A 13,990-nucleotide genomic window follows, 5' to 3' on the forward strand; every position below is an offset into this window, starting at 1 on the left:
GCCAGCACTCACAGAATTATAAGAAAGGTTGCCAGTTATATATATATATATATATATATAAACAGAGGCTTGTTGCACAGTGTCAAAAGTTTGTGGTTAAAGTTGGAATATTTTTACGTTCTTAAAAACTGTGAGTAATACATTTATTCAGATGTTGTCAGAGAAATCATATGTACGTGCCTATATGACATAGCACTAATTATTAGTACAACCTACACCATTATCTATTTTTAGATAATTAAATCAATATTAGTCTCAAACAGTCAAAATGCACTGTACTATTGTGAGAAACACTAATTTAAGTATCATAACATAGTATTTATTATGAAATTCAGTAGTTCTGTATTTGAAGTTTGTACATATGAACATACACCATTGATAAAATCTCAACTCTTTTACAAGCGGAAAAAAAAAAAAAAGATTCCATGGATTTGTCACGACTTGGCTTTTTACTCTAAGAGGAAATTCAAAATTACCACCAGTCTTTCTATTAATGTAAAATAATAAAATAAACATTTTACAGATTTCGTATTTTCAGCACTACATTTTTTCGGTAATATTATTCACCTGTGAATAGTTAGAAGCCTATGTTGTTAACCAGTCAGGAACTGTGAATGAAATATTGAGTGCAAAAATCTATTTTCATTTCACAACTTCATGTAGGAACACAGGAGACTTGCATAAATATAGGCAAATTGTGAATTACAGTACTTTTCGAGCAACAAGACAACTTTTAGCCATGGTCCATAATGTCGCACAGTTCATAATAACATGTACTACATTATCAAATTCAGTACTTCTTGCGTTTTTACCACAAGATGTTTCTACTCTAAATCTAATATCAGCAGTAATCCATACGGCTTTTTTAATATAAAAGAGCTTAAAGATAATTTCACTTTACTTCACAGTTTGCATTTTCATAAGGGCAATAAACAATTTTGCTACATTGTCAATTTATAGCAGTAGGTCATATTCCAAAGTAGAAGCCACTAGATAAAGATGTAAGCAACTCAACTTCCTAACACACCGTATTTTTTGACCAAGAAGCGAGTCTAATCAAAATTTGTATTGACAATACACTGAATAGTACTACAAAATAACCTCCTATGTAATGTATTACAAGTTGATTGCCAACATAGTGATCTTTGGAGTAAAATGAGCAATGCTGTGACACTGGAGATTCCCCTCCTTACCTGCTCAATCTAAATAATACTTAAATTAGCTTTAGAGTAGAAGCATCTTGTGGTAAAAATTTAAGAAGTACTGAATTTTATAATGTAGTACTTGATATTATGAACTATGCATCATCATGGGCCATGGCTAAAAGTCGTATTGTTGCTATAGAGCTAGTGTGCAAATAGATATAAGATAAACACATTATTAGTAACATGTTCCACATGTGTTAGACCATATTTCATTTGAATAAAATTGGTGCATACAGATTAGTTTCATTAGCTTTATTATGTCAAAGTTATGGCTGACTTTGTTTAGCACACACAAATATAGTCAGTGTACTTTGTGAATGAGCACACTCCTACCTTTCATTAGAGTAAATATGAGTACAATAATTTTTCTAAACAGTTTATGTTGAAATTAAATTAATATTTCATGGCAGAATGTATATAGAACTGTTATTCTTTCAAAGCAGAAAGATTCTGTTACCATTTACATGTAGTGTCTTTGATATTTGGTTTTTATTAGCTAATTATTCCCTTCTTGAATGCACATATTTACAAGGTTTAATAGAGTTTTTGAAATTTCAAAATTTTATGGATGTTTTATGTGCTAAGACAGAAAATGATGATTTACACAGCTTTTGATTGGATATTACAGAATGTAACGAATACATGACATAATGAATAATTTTTATGGCTGAGAGCTGCACACATGTGATTCAAAGATTAACAGAAATGAGTTCCTACCACAATTCGTGTTTGCAAAATATGTTAAAATGTTTTGGTGGGTCATCTTTTCCTTTAAAAAAGGTATAGAACAAAGTTCAAAAATACAGATTACTTCTCCTACAGTTCTATAGTATACAAAATACCAGTTTCAAACAGTAAAAACATTTATTCATAGGCGACACAAGAAATTACTGTTATATTATTCAAAAAATAGAACATATAAGAAGTTACTATTATATAGTCTAAAAAAGGACACTATACAATGTTACTTTTATACGATTCAAATAATGGCACTTCAAAAAGCTACTGTTGTATAATTAAAATAAGGAAACTACAAGATGTTACTGTCCCTCAGTGGCACAGTGGTATGTCTGCGGACCTACAACGTTAGAAACCGGGTTTCGATATCCGTAGTGGGCAGATCACAGATAGCCCATTGTGTAGCTTTGCGCTTAACTCCAAACAACAACAAGATGTTACTATTATATGATTCAAAAAGGGCTATACAAAGCTACTATTATATGATTCACATTAAGGCAGTATTCGATATTACTATTATATGATTCACATTAAGGCAGTATTCGATATTACTATTATATGATTCACATTAAGGCAGTATTCGATATTACTATTATATGATTCAAATAAGGGCAGTATCAGAAATAATATGATTTCTATAAGGACAGCATAACTATTAGAAGTCAACTATTACATGTATATCACAAGAAAGAAACCCGGGAAGTAAGAAGTGTACAGTCACATTTGATATACTCATATTATACAAGCGCCATGGAAATACTGTGCATTTTTTATAAGTATATCACAGAGCATTAAGATAATAAAAATATGCCAACATCTGGTAAACAAACCTGATTAAGTATTTTAGTAAATTAGTCTAATATTTTGTAAAAGTACAATAAGATACTACCCTACACACGTCGATATTCTGTTTCAGTAAAAGCATATTCGTTCATTACGTCACTAAAAAAGGTACTACATGAACGTTGTTGACCTAAAACATTCGTGTTGTACAAACCCTCACCTTGTTTTTACCAAGAGTTTAGATGGCGGCACTTCACTAGCTGTCCAAATTGAGTGTAAATACTCTTCGCTGTGCTGAATAACATACAGCTACATTCAAGAAGAAGGAGACAGAGCAGTTCAGCTGAAACTTGAAAGTAATGCCTACTTTGGAAGGTAAGGTAAAATGGAAGTGACTGAGGCCCTTACACAGTCGAGCATTAGATCGATCCAAAACACACCGGCATTGTGTATTTACAAGTCTTTGATTCACGTATACATATAGATGAAGCTGCAGTAAGCTTGTGCAACAGTCAACTTGTTAATACTGACGGTAAATGAACAACATTATGCTGAAATCGATATTAGCTGATCACTGATACTTTATCATAAAGTTCCTGCCTCGTCTAGGGAACAAACGCTTTGACCAAACCTTTACTCAAGTTCTGCGCACCGTCTGCTTCGCTTGTATTAGCCGGGTCACGAGGAAGCCATCTTGGAAGGGCGCTCACACTAACACACGCATGAATACATGCAAGCTCACGTCTTCGACTGACGGCGGGGAAAGCGTAAGCACGTTCCTCTTTTTCGCGTACAATGGGTCGGGAGAAAGAGGGTCACGATCTAGAGGGCAGCTTCTACTTCCCCCAGGGTGGGGAAGTTCGGTGGAGCAAACAAGTATATTCAAATTTAGTGCTGTTTGTTCGAAAACTACCAAGCGGTGCTCCTTCAAAGAGCACCGAAGTATCTGTGAGACCACCAGTAATAATACATTCCTGAGTGACTATATATATATACATATGTGTGTGTTATTTCACTGTAAAAAAAAGGTGCTCCAAGACATTTTTTTCGAAGAAACGAGGTGTTCTTTTATGTTTGTTTCACTCAATTCACAGCTTCGTAAATCGCATAGTTACATAAAAAAGTTTATTATAATCTTTGGTTGTTTCGAGGACTAAAATCGAGCATTGTTTAGAAGTAAGAGAGAGTGAAAAAAATATACGAGTGTATGGTTGACGCGAATCATAAATATATATTTTAAAGAAAGCGTAAGGAATATGGCGGTTAAATTTTCGATTTTTTTTCTGTTTTGTTTAAGTTAATCTAGTTATTTTGCTTTCTGAAATTAATCATAACAAAGTCTAATATGTTATTTAAATCAGCGTAAAAAATAAATTCCTTTACGCTCTGTCTCATACAGTATATGCAGAGTATTTTGTTTGACCGTAGCTAAAATATTGGATGAATGATCTGGGTTTTTTTTGATTGTTTGTATATTGTGATGAAGACAAGTAAACACTCTTCCCCCCCCCCACCTTCTCCCCATCAACAATTCCACTGTTTATTCAAGTACTCTGTTCAACTAAATTCAACTGTCAATACAAAACTTGTTGTAAAGCAGATATATCCGTGTATTCGTCATGTTAATCGTGCTCGAGCGCTTAAGGTCGCATCATAATACACATGGAATTCTCGAGGTCATTTTAGCAACATCTTATCCTAAGCTCGGGAGGCTGTATGTTGCTGGGGCACTGAAAAGTTTGCTGTTTTTTTTATCTCTGTCTTCTAACTTAATGTATCAAAAATAGCGTTATCTCTAAAAAAAAAAAAATCTGATTTTCTTCGCAAGACGCTTCTTCTATGGTACAGAATATCTAATTAATAATTGTTCATCACGAATGCTATTTTACTGTGTGGCAAAGGTGACACACTTTATCATTTAATGCACGGAGAAAATATAGTACCACACCTGACATTAGCAATGCTTTATCAGTTCCAGTACACTCTCATGAAATACAAATGAAATCACCGACCAGGTGTGAATGTTTACAAACTATATTTACACATTCAAGACTGCGCCGATTTTGTCCTTCTCACTGTGTTACTGACTACCGCTTCTAAAACGTAACACACACATACACAATATATATATATATATCTTACTCAATTGTTTGAATTATTTTTTTATTTCCAGTTTCAAGTGGTAAAATAATTGGTTTTAGTGTGGACAACTGAGAAACAAGATCATAATATTGTTTGTCGTCCAGAGTGTTCGTGTCAAGTGTTCTAAAATGCGTATATTTTCTACAGTTGCGGTTACTTGCCACTATAATGAAGCAGAACGTCACACTGTGAATTATAGTTCCACCTGATTTCTCAAGTTCGATCAACGAAATAGACCCACCCTGGTGGCTCAGCGGTAAGCCCCATGGCTTATAACGATAAAAATCGAGTTTCGATACCTGTGGTGAGCATAGCCCAAATAGCTCATTGTGTAGCTTTGTGCTTAACAGCAAACAAATCAACGAAATAAGTAACTTTTCTGTTTAAATGAAAACAACAACAACATAATAATAATAATAATATTGAAGCTAAATGATCGGTCACATTTTGTTATCACATCAATAATTTACTTCCCAAACGAGATCACAGAATAGAAATCAGTTTACTATATTACTTAAGGTGAAAACAATTCGAAACAGAAAACATATAAAAGTGCTTGAGTCTAGCCAGTCAGAAATATATAATAAAGTTTTTAATAGAAAATTATCAAATTTGTTAATTTTCTCACTAAAGTTTATGCAGACGAAACTTATTTGTGTGAACGTGTCTCTATTCACATTTGTGTTTAGGTTGTATTGCTGAAGTAGTATTGACGTTTCAAGAACTTCTTACATTGTGAAAGGCTCGTCGAAAACAATTCGCACATGCCGTGGCCTTGGTTAAAGCTCGTGACTGACAATATAAAATCATTAAGTAAACGAATAAGATGATCGAGGATTTTGTTTTGCATTGAACGTCGGATATGTGGCTGTCTTTTTTTTTATATACACGGTGTAGAATTTAAACTTAAGTTACCTGCTGGCTAGACAGTCGAATATTTTGATTCGACGATGTTTGTATCATTCAGACAGATAAAAAAAAATCAAATATGGAATAAGCATGAAATGATTAACTATTCAGGTAATGTTGGTTAGTACCTTTAGATTACAGCGAAAATATCTGAGTCAAAGCAATTGGGTTGTGTCGCAAGTCTTACTATGATCGTGATTCATCCTTACCTCCAATAATCACAAAATGTACTATATTAACGAGCTTAAACTGGATTTTTCTTACATTGTTGAATGTTGCTGAGACCAGCGGTTTCACTGAAATATATTTTTAGTTTATAATAAGCATGTTCAGCTTGCTTGAGAATAAATCGGTGTAATACTTATGCATCTCAAGAGCACAAAGTCGGCGTACTATACCAATGACTAATAAAACAGTCTATTTACTAGAAGCAACAAAACAGGTCATTAACTATGCAGAAAAATGTGACCCAACAAGCCCCATAACACAACCATCTGAGAAACGACGGACTTGAAGAGCGTACGTAAGAAGTAAAACCATAGCCCAGGTTAACAACTTGCTAATTGACTCTTCGAAAGACACGCCGCCAGGAGTTTTCTAAAAAATCGCTTTCTCCTGCCTGGCAACCAAGGAAGGTTTTTGAAGTTGATACGCTTTTGTGTCTACTAGCCGTCTAATTAATAAGTACAGCACCATATATCTTAATTCATGCTGAGTTAACATGTAATATTGTATCTGTATACCCTGAGGATTCCAACATCAGACTGCAATAAATCAAGGTTGAAAGAACTGAATAAATTAGTGTGTTTTTATAAAGAGTTAAAATAGTATGAATGCTCACTTGGCGTAAGAGATATAATAGGAAATACAAAAGTTGGATTACTGTAATGGTAAATTCAACGAAGTGAGCAGAAAAATACAGGGATTTTTTTGTAGGTAGTTTTAACAAATATTACTCATACGAATGGCAGAAACTTTCTCACTGGTCTGGAGGAAATAATATTTGAAAATATATTTTGTACATAAATCAGAAATCCAGAATATCAACCAGCAAAATGGAACAAACCAAATGTACAAAAGCACAATACATCTATATGAAGTCGAAAAGCCAATAAACTAAGTGATAAGAGACTTAGGCTATATATGACCATTTAATGTTAAATCTGGTCAAGTATTCAATCCTTTACTTCTAAAGCTGATCCAATTAAATTAAGGACATGTAGTTAACAGTTTCGTTTCCTGAACATACGCAAGTTGGGGTAGAGCATGACTCCTCAATGCTAATTGGCTGGACATCAACAACTGAGAAGTCAGAGACAGTCATATATGATCACACATATATGTTAACTGCTTGCAAGTCATAAAGTCATAATGCAATATTAAAACGGAAATATTTTAAATTTTCAATATTTTTAAGTTGAAGGGTAATGTTTGTCCTGGGGGGGCAACATTGAAACACAAAATGCACACTAGCGATTAAATTCTGAAGACAATCCAATGAAGAGCTAGAGACAATTGTATGTCATCAGTTTAAAAGGGTGAAAGTTCACACGATATAGTTTCTTATGTGGTACTTACAAATGAAACTTAACCCAACAGGTAAGTCTAAAGACGAAATACGAGAGTTTGGAAATGATCTGCTTACAGAAAAATAAAATAAAGATGAACAATTGGTTTGGTTAGTTGGTTTGTTGTTAAGAAATAAGCCACACCACGGGTATCGAAACTTGGTTTTTAGCGTTATAGAAGAATAAATGTTTAGTAATTTTCAACTACCACATTTCATCTTTCCTATCTCTGGGCTTTATTAGGTCCAACTTTTAAAAATTATTTTTTAAAGGCCGAATATAGGAGCCTAAACTAACGTTAAAGTCATGTTCACAAGTTGAAATAATCGCTAATGATTAGAATATGCTGATTAATTATTTAGTTTTTGGTGCCGGTACAATTCTCTCTTGGAGTCTTTTGTGATGTGCCCAGTTTTATTCCTGAGCAGCATACATGATACGGTGTCTATACCACTTCTCAACATCTTTTTGCTAATACAGCCAGAAAACCTGCTTTCAACATTTCCAAGAGTATGTCGCTCTCCTTTGTGACCTCCAGTTCAAAGTTTCTTCAACCTTAGAGATTTAAGGATCAGTAAGTGCATCACTAAGTGGCAATCATGGCTCGTAAGAATTGTACAGCACATCATTTTGCACTCATAACGAATCATTTAGTTACATCATCAGGATTACATTTGCTGGTTTGTGACGGTCACACTTCACCTTTTTTGTACAAGTTATGTCCAAAACTATGTCTGAGTTCCTCGTTACTCTTCTTAAGGCTATTGATAAGTCATCTCTGACATTCATACATAAGCAGTATTGTCACTGTTTATATAATTCATTGTCATTATTGCTTTGACTGTTTCACAGCTTCCAGGACTCAGCTCTTCTACAAATGCAGATTCTTTCACCAATTGGTGAAATAATTCATCAGTGTTTTCATGCTGCTCATCTCAGCAGTGTTATACAACGACATATAATAATCTGTGGAATTAAATTTTCTAGATCAGTCAAATCACTGAAATAATGAATAATGGTGGTAATGTTTGACAAATTATATAACTGCAAGAAGTTTCTTCTTTGCCATACATTTATGGGTTTTAAGCTGTTGAGATGTAAATATGGTCATTCCACTCCTGCTTAGCATTTGACCAAGATATTTCACTTTTCTGGTTTTCAAATTTAAACCAGTTTTCAGTGGTGTCCTGATATGTGCGACCAAAATCAAATGAGCCATCTCTCCCAATGCAGCCCTCTAAGTGTAAGCACCATCATCTCGCTGAATAACATGATACAGAATTCATGCAATCCTTTGTAAGTTTGACTTGCCAGAAGCTAGAAGCCAGATCTAGCATACAGAACCAATGTAAACTTTTCAGTGCACCTAAATTGTCAGTTTTTATGTATGAGCTTGATTCTTTACAGTAAGTGTCTGTGACTTGTTGCCAATAAACTTTAACAATAAATAAACAACACACAGTCCTCTTGTTTTAAAATAATATATTAAAACAAGTCAAACGTATATACAAATGTTCGTCATACTGCTGGTTATCACAGTTGTATCCAGAACTTTAAATAATTGTCTCTTTTTCGTCAAATTCCGCACAGGCTGGTTCAATCACTTTAGAACAAAATTTGACAAGAAGAATTATTCTTCTCTACTCTGTTATTACAATACAATCTGTGATAATTTTACTTTAAAAATCACCAATATACGCTCTTTATGGCTGAACTCATAATCACGCAGCCTAGATCTATCTATCAAACAACATTTTTGACGCGTATTTATACCCTGACAGAGGTCTAGAACGTCCCACACGCTACTAGTTATTATGATGCAAGACTACTCAATTAAAACAAAGAGAAAACTCAGAAGGTTCTAGTAACACGACGCAATAATATAATAATCACCAATTCATAACTATTGAACTACACAACATATGATTCGTAAAAAAAAATACATAAACAAACTTCCGATAAACTATCGCTTCTAAAAATAACTAAGTTAACACTTACACTATACAAACTATATAAGTCATAACACTCGCATTAAGCTAAGATGGAAACAGTCGTTTCTATCTAACAAGAAGCACCCCCCTCCAAGAAAATATTTACAAATAAAAATATTTATATACAAAGACTGTTTTCAGTTCATGCACAAAGTCTGCACCAACATTTGAGGTCCCTTGGTGACCCCAATGCGGAATCGGTACTTTTGGAGATACAACACCTACTTCATGATTCCTGCACCGTCGATTTTGCAGCTCTTGATATTTGCAAGGGCTGATGGTCCAACTGGATGATGACCCCCTTCTCGTAGAGGTAGTTCTGGAATTTTTGGATGGCAAATATTATGGCTAGACACTCTTGTTCAATAACAGAGTAGTTCCTCTCACTACTCAACAGCTTTTTACTGACGGAAAACAGTCCGTCTACATGCTCTTGTAGAAGTACTGCTTCAATTCCAACGTCTGATGCATCAGTCAGAAAGACGAATGGTTTGTTGAAGTCTGGAATTTTAAGGATTGGTGAACTTCCTAACATTTTCTTCAACTTATGGAATACAATCTACTGTGGTTGTCTCTACTTCACCTTGTTTGGTTGGCCTTTCTTGAACAGGTCAGTCAGTGGTGCAGCGATTTCAGTGTAGTTTGTGATGAGCTTCCTATAGTATCCCACTAACCCTAGGAAGGATCTGATTTGCTGTTTGGTCGTCGGAGCTGGTGCATCTTGTATGTGGGTTAGCTTCTTCTCTTCCATGGCTATCTGTCGGTCGCCCACCTTGTGTCCAACAAAGTCCAGCACAGAAGAACCAATGTAACACTTAGATGGTCTGATGGTCAGACTTGCTGCCCTCACTCACCCAAACAGCTCTCTGAGTTGATTCAGGTGGTCTTCCCATTTGGCTGTGTGGGTCAGAATGTCGTCCACATAATTCTCTATGTTTGTGGTTTTGTGCAACAAATATATGTATTCATTTCAAACAAGGGAAAAGATAAATGCATGTTCCTGTGTTCACCCATTTAAGCTCCATGCTGAACCTTGGCTTCATTTCTCTTTTTACAATTACCACTAGGAATATCAAGCATTTTCTGAAGATTGTATTATCCAATTTTTCAACGTACACTTGATGTAAGCATTGGCAATGTTCCTTCAAATACCGCTGTTATTTTGTTGGACCTGCAAACACCTGTGTATAAGTGATGATATGTTTTTGTTGTTCTCCTCAAGTGCCCTTCTGGACCAACATACAAATTAGTAGATCCAATTAGCGATTTGTTAAGTTCTTGTCACTGTGTTGAGGTGCTTCTCATTTGTTTTGAACGTGATACAGTTATAGTGACAGCCTTTGCTTGCTTGATAAAAGAGTTTACACAAAGGATCAAATATAAAGTGTAATAAACTTAAAATAAGACCCAAAATTCGAGCGCTTTCGAATAGTTGATTATTCTTCTTCAGGAGAACAAAGAACTGTAGAAGAATAGTCAATTATTCGAAAGCGCTCGAGTTTTGGGTCTTATTTTAAGCATTTGCTTGTTATCATTCTTCTTGCAGCTGTTTGGCATTGACTGGAATGTAATTTACATCCACTGCTCCTGACTCATAACATGATGTGGTAAGCTACAGTTAAACAGGCTTCATTTCTTACATTCTACTCATCTTTATGGGAGCTTTTCCTTCTGCAGTGGTAGCATAGTGGTGCCTGGAAAGGCATGCTCTCATTTTGAAAATCATGGTGACTACTTCATGACGTCTGGCCTTGCGTGGCTGTAGATCTGTTAGACAACATCTATGTTGAGACTGTGGTGTTGCCATTGAGCATTATGTTTTTTGTGGAGCAAGATTAGTCATTTCAGCAACTTTTGTTGGCTACTTCTTCTGCTCCAGCATCCAGTTCAATGTGATCATCACAACTATGTCATATAGAAACATTCTTAGTCAAAGATAAAATGACTCTGATACTATGTGATGCTATATGGATTCACTCATTAGCTCTTCCAAGAAATTATCTATGAGGATGTTATCATCATACAGTTGTCTTAGATCATTCACATGAGCGCCACAAAATCAAGTATTGAAATTTGCCCTATGAATTGCTCAATTCTCCAGAGGATCAAATCTGTAACACAATCTGAATAAAACTTTTAGGGAAATAGTCTAGTTTGTCTTTCAATTTCCTTTTCAGCACTGGTGGGTTAGATTGATTCACATAATATCCACCGTCACATAGTGGTATAGGTGTGTTATATGAAATATCTTTATTATTGTTTACATATAGGCATTCTAGTGCAAGTAAGTATGTATAGATGGCAGAGAAAAGGAGTTCGTTTGTTGAAAGTGAAGATTATTATGCAGATAACATGAAAAGTGATCGAATGTGTAGAAATTAGATTGCGCTGTTAGAGCAATGTAACATATAAAACTTACATTGCATCAGGGCTTAATAATTTTAACCAATCCGTATTATGTAATTAAATAAAAAAGAATGAGAAGGCAAGATTTATAAACGCTCCCCAGTTGAATATGATGATCTGTACATTACATTTACTTCATTAACACACTGGGTATTAGCACAAAGGAAGCTATTGAACTAGGGCTGCACCGGTGGAAAACAAGTGTAACAACTGCTATGCTATTCATCATTGCACTAACTTTCATAGAGCAAGGATTTCTTATCTGATTGTGATTTCTTTTCAATTTAGATGAAGATCGGATCTCAACAAACTGTCAAGAACAAGTACTGCCTGTATCTAGAATAAACTTTACTCAAAAACACATTTTTTACTATTTTCAGTGCATTTTAAACAGAAATATATTTCAAATACTTTAATTACTGCTGTTATGATTTTGTGTAATTGCACTTCCAGAATATGAGAAGTAAAACGTAAAATATTAGATAATAGCACATATTCCTTTTACCTTCTACACAGTTATAACACATTTTTGTGGCTTTTATTTTCATGATGAAACGTTTTCATTTTTGAAATATTATGTGAAAAACAATATTATTGAGGTTTTACAACACATATGAACTTGAGATTTTTTTAAAGTCACATTTAGTTGAGTAGAAACTCTGTACATCTTAAAGAATACAAACATGTAAGTATTCAGTATACGTTTGCAGTGTAAATTATATATTGTTTTTAGTGTTCGTATTTTTTTTTTCACAGGTCAGATCACAAATTGTGAGTGAAATCAGTTTTGAAATGGACAAACAAGGTGGCATAAAAAGAAACATTTCCGATTTCCATCAAATAAAGTTGAAGTAGACACCATTGATGAAGATGATGTCCTCCATCGGCTCAAAAAGGTCTCTCTTGAAACTTCTGTTCTTATAAGAAGGGTCTTAGATACTGACAATGCATCAGATGATGAATAACTACCACCGGTTCATTCACGATTGCACTTCTATAGATCTTTGGATAGGTTCATTTTTACTTTAACTATATTTATTTGTATTTAATTCAACAAAGATAATTTCAGCATTACTGAATATACTTATTAGAGCAATGTGTATTTAATAGTACAAGGATTATTCTTTTTACAGTTGCTGATTAGTTTATGTGAAGCAGAACATTCTACAATTTCATTTGAAGAACTGAAAGAAAAATTCATTCTCCAGCTTTATGCATTTCTCCCAACCAATCAAGAGACAGATTAAGAACTTAGAAAAGTGACTAGGTCTTTCATACAAGATAATTCTAAACAGTGAAATATGATAATTCAGACCTAAGCAAAACATAGGCAGTTAATATTGGATTTTTTAATGAAGTTAAAGCAAAGTAACTCTGTGTAGAGACCACGAGTTGCAATATCGTGTATTGGTCATTGACACATCATATACAATGATGCCTGCTTCACCAGATGCTGTACGAATTTGTATTTATTAAGAAACAAGCCTACTTTAGATGAAATGTTAATTTAAACACAATAATAAATTAGTGTCTGAAATCTGTGACGCTGACAAATATTTTTTATTTGCAGAAAAATACATTAGATTATAAACGGACACATAAATATTACACACACAAATTCAGTTTCAAATGTATATTATTTACACCTTAAATGGAATTACTGTTCTGTTCAAAGTATAGAATATCATCTGGAATTTATGAATGATTTGATTAAAGAATGTATTGATTTTTACTTTGAGCATACTGGGCCTAAAAGTATGTACCACTAAATGGAAAATTAGAAACACGAGAATATAGAGAGAAGATCTGTGTCTGTAAATACGTAAACACTTCGTAAAAGAACATAATCACTAATATTGTATGTTTATGCATGAATATATTACCTAAGTCAAAGTTACTGTAGTTGTGATTGTTATTTTTTCAAAATACTTATTTGACATGACCTGTTACAAAAATGCAAACCAATGAAATATGTGTATTTAAAATCAGTAAACAGAGAAGGGTAAACAAATTAAAACAGAGGATTTTCGTGTTTGTAAATATGCAAACGGTTTGGAAAAGGGACGAAAGCTCTAATACTGAAAGTTTGAGTTTTGGTGAATTCGTTACCTCAGTTAAACTTACTAAAGTCATGAATTTAGTTTTTCGTTATACTTGTTATGTGACACTACCTATTATATAATGCAAGAATATAATACACATGTATTTCAAAATCAACAAATGGACTGATACAGTTTTTGTTTGTTTG

The 13,990-nt window shown here is 33.9% G+C and overlaps 1 long non-coding RNA gene across 2 annotated transcripts in view; it reads left to right on the forward strand.

The window, feature by feature from the left end:
* Window positions 1–12,967, forward strand: part of LOC111086129 — a 15,881-nt gene extending 2,914 nt beyond the window's left edge. Inside the window, exons 1-2 of one of the 2 annotated variants that reach the window (XR_002610894.1) lie at window positions 2,373–3,101; window positions 12,499–12,967. This is a non-coding gene — a long non-coding RNA (uncharacterized LOC111086129). Of the gene's footprint in view, window positions 1–2,372; window positions 3,102–12,498 lie in introns of those variants that run through there. The other variant, XR_002610895.1, reaches the window with a different exon arrangement.
* Window positions 12,968–13,990: the final 1,023 nt, after the last annotated feature.

Source organism: Limulus polyphemus, unplaced genomic scaffold (genome assembly GCF_000517525.1).
Source record: "Limulus polyphemus unplaced genomic scaffold, Limulus_polyphemus-2.1.2 Scaffold870, whole genome shotgun sequence".
Taxonomy (NCBI): domain Eukaryota; kingdom Metazoa; phylum Arthropoda; class Merostomata; order Xiphosura; family Limulidae; genus Limulus; species Limulus polyphemus.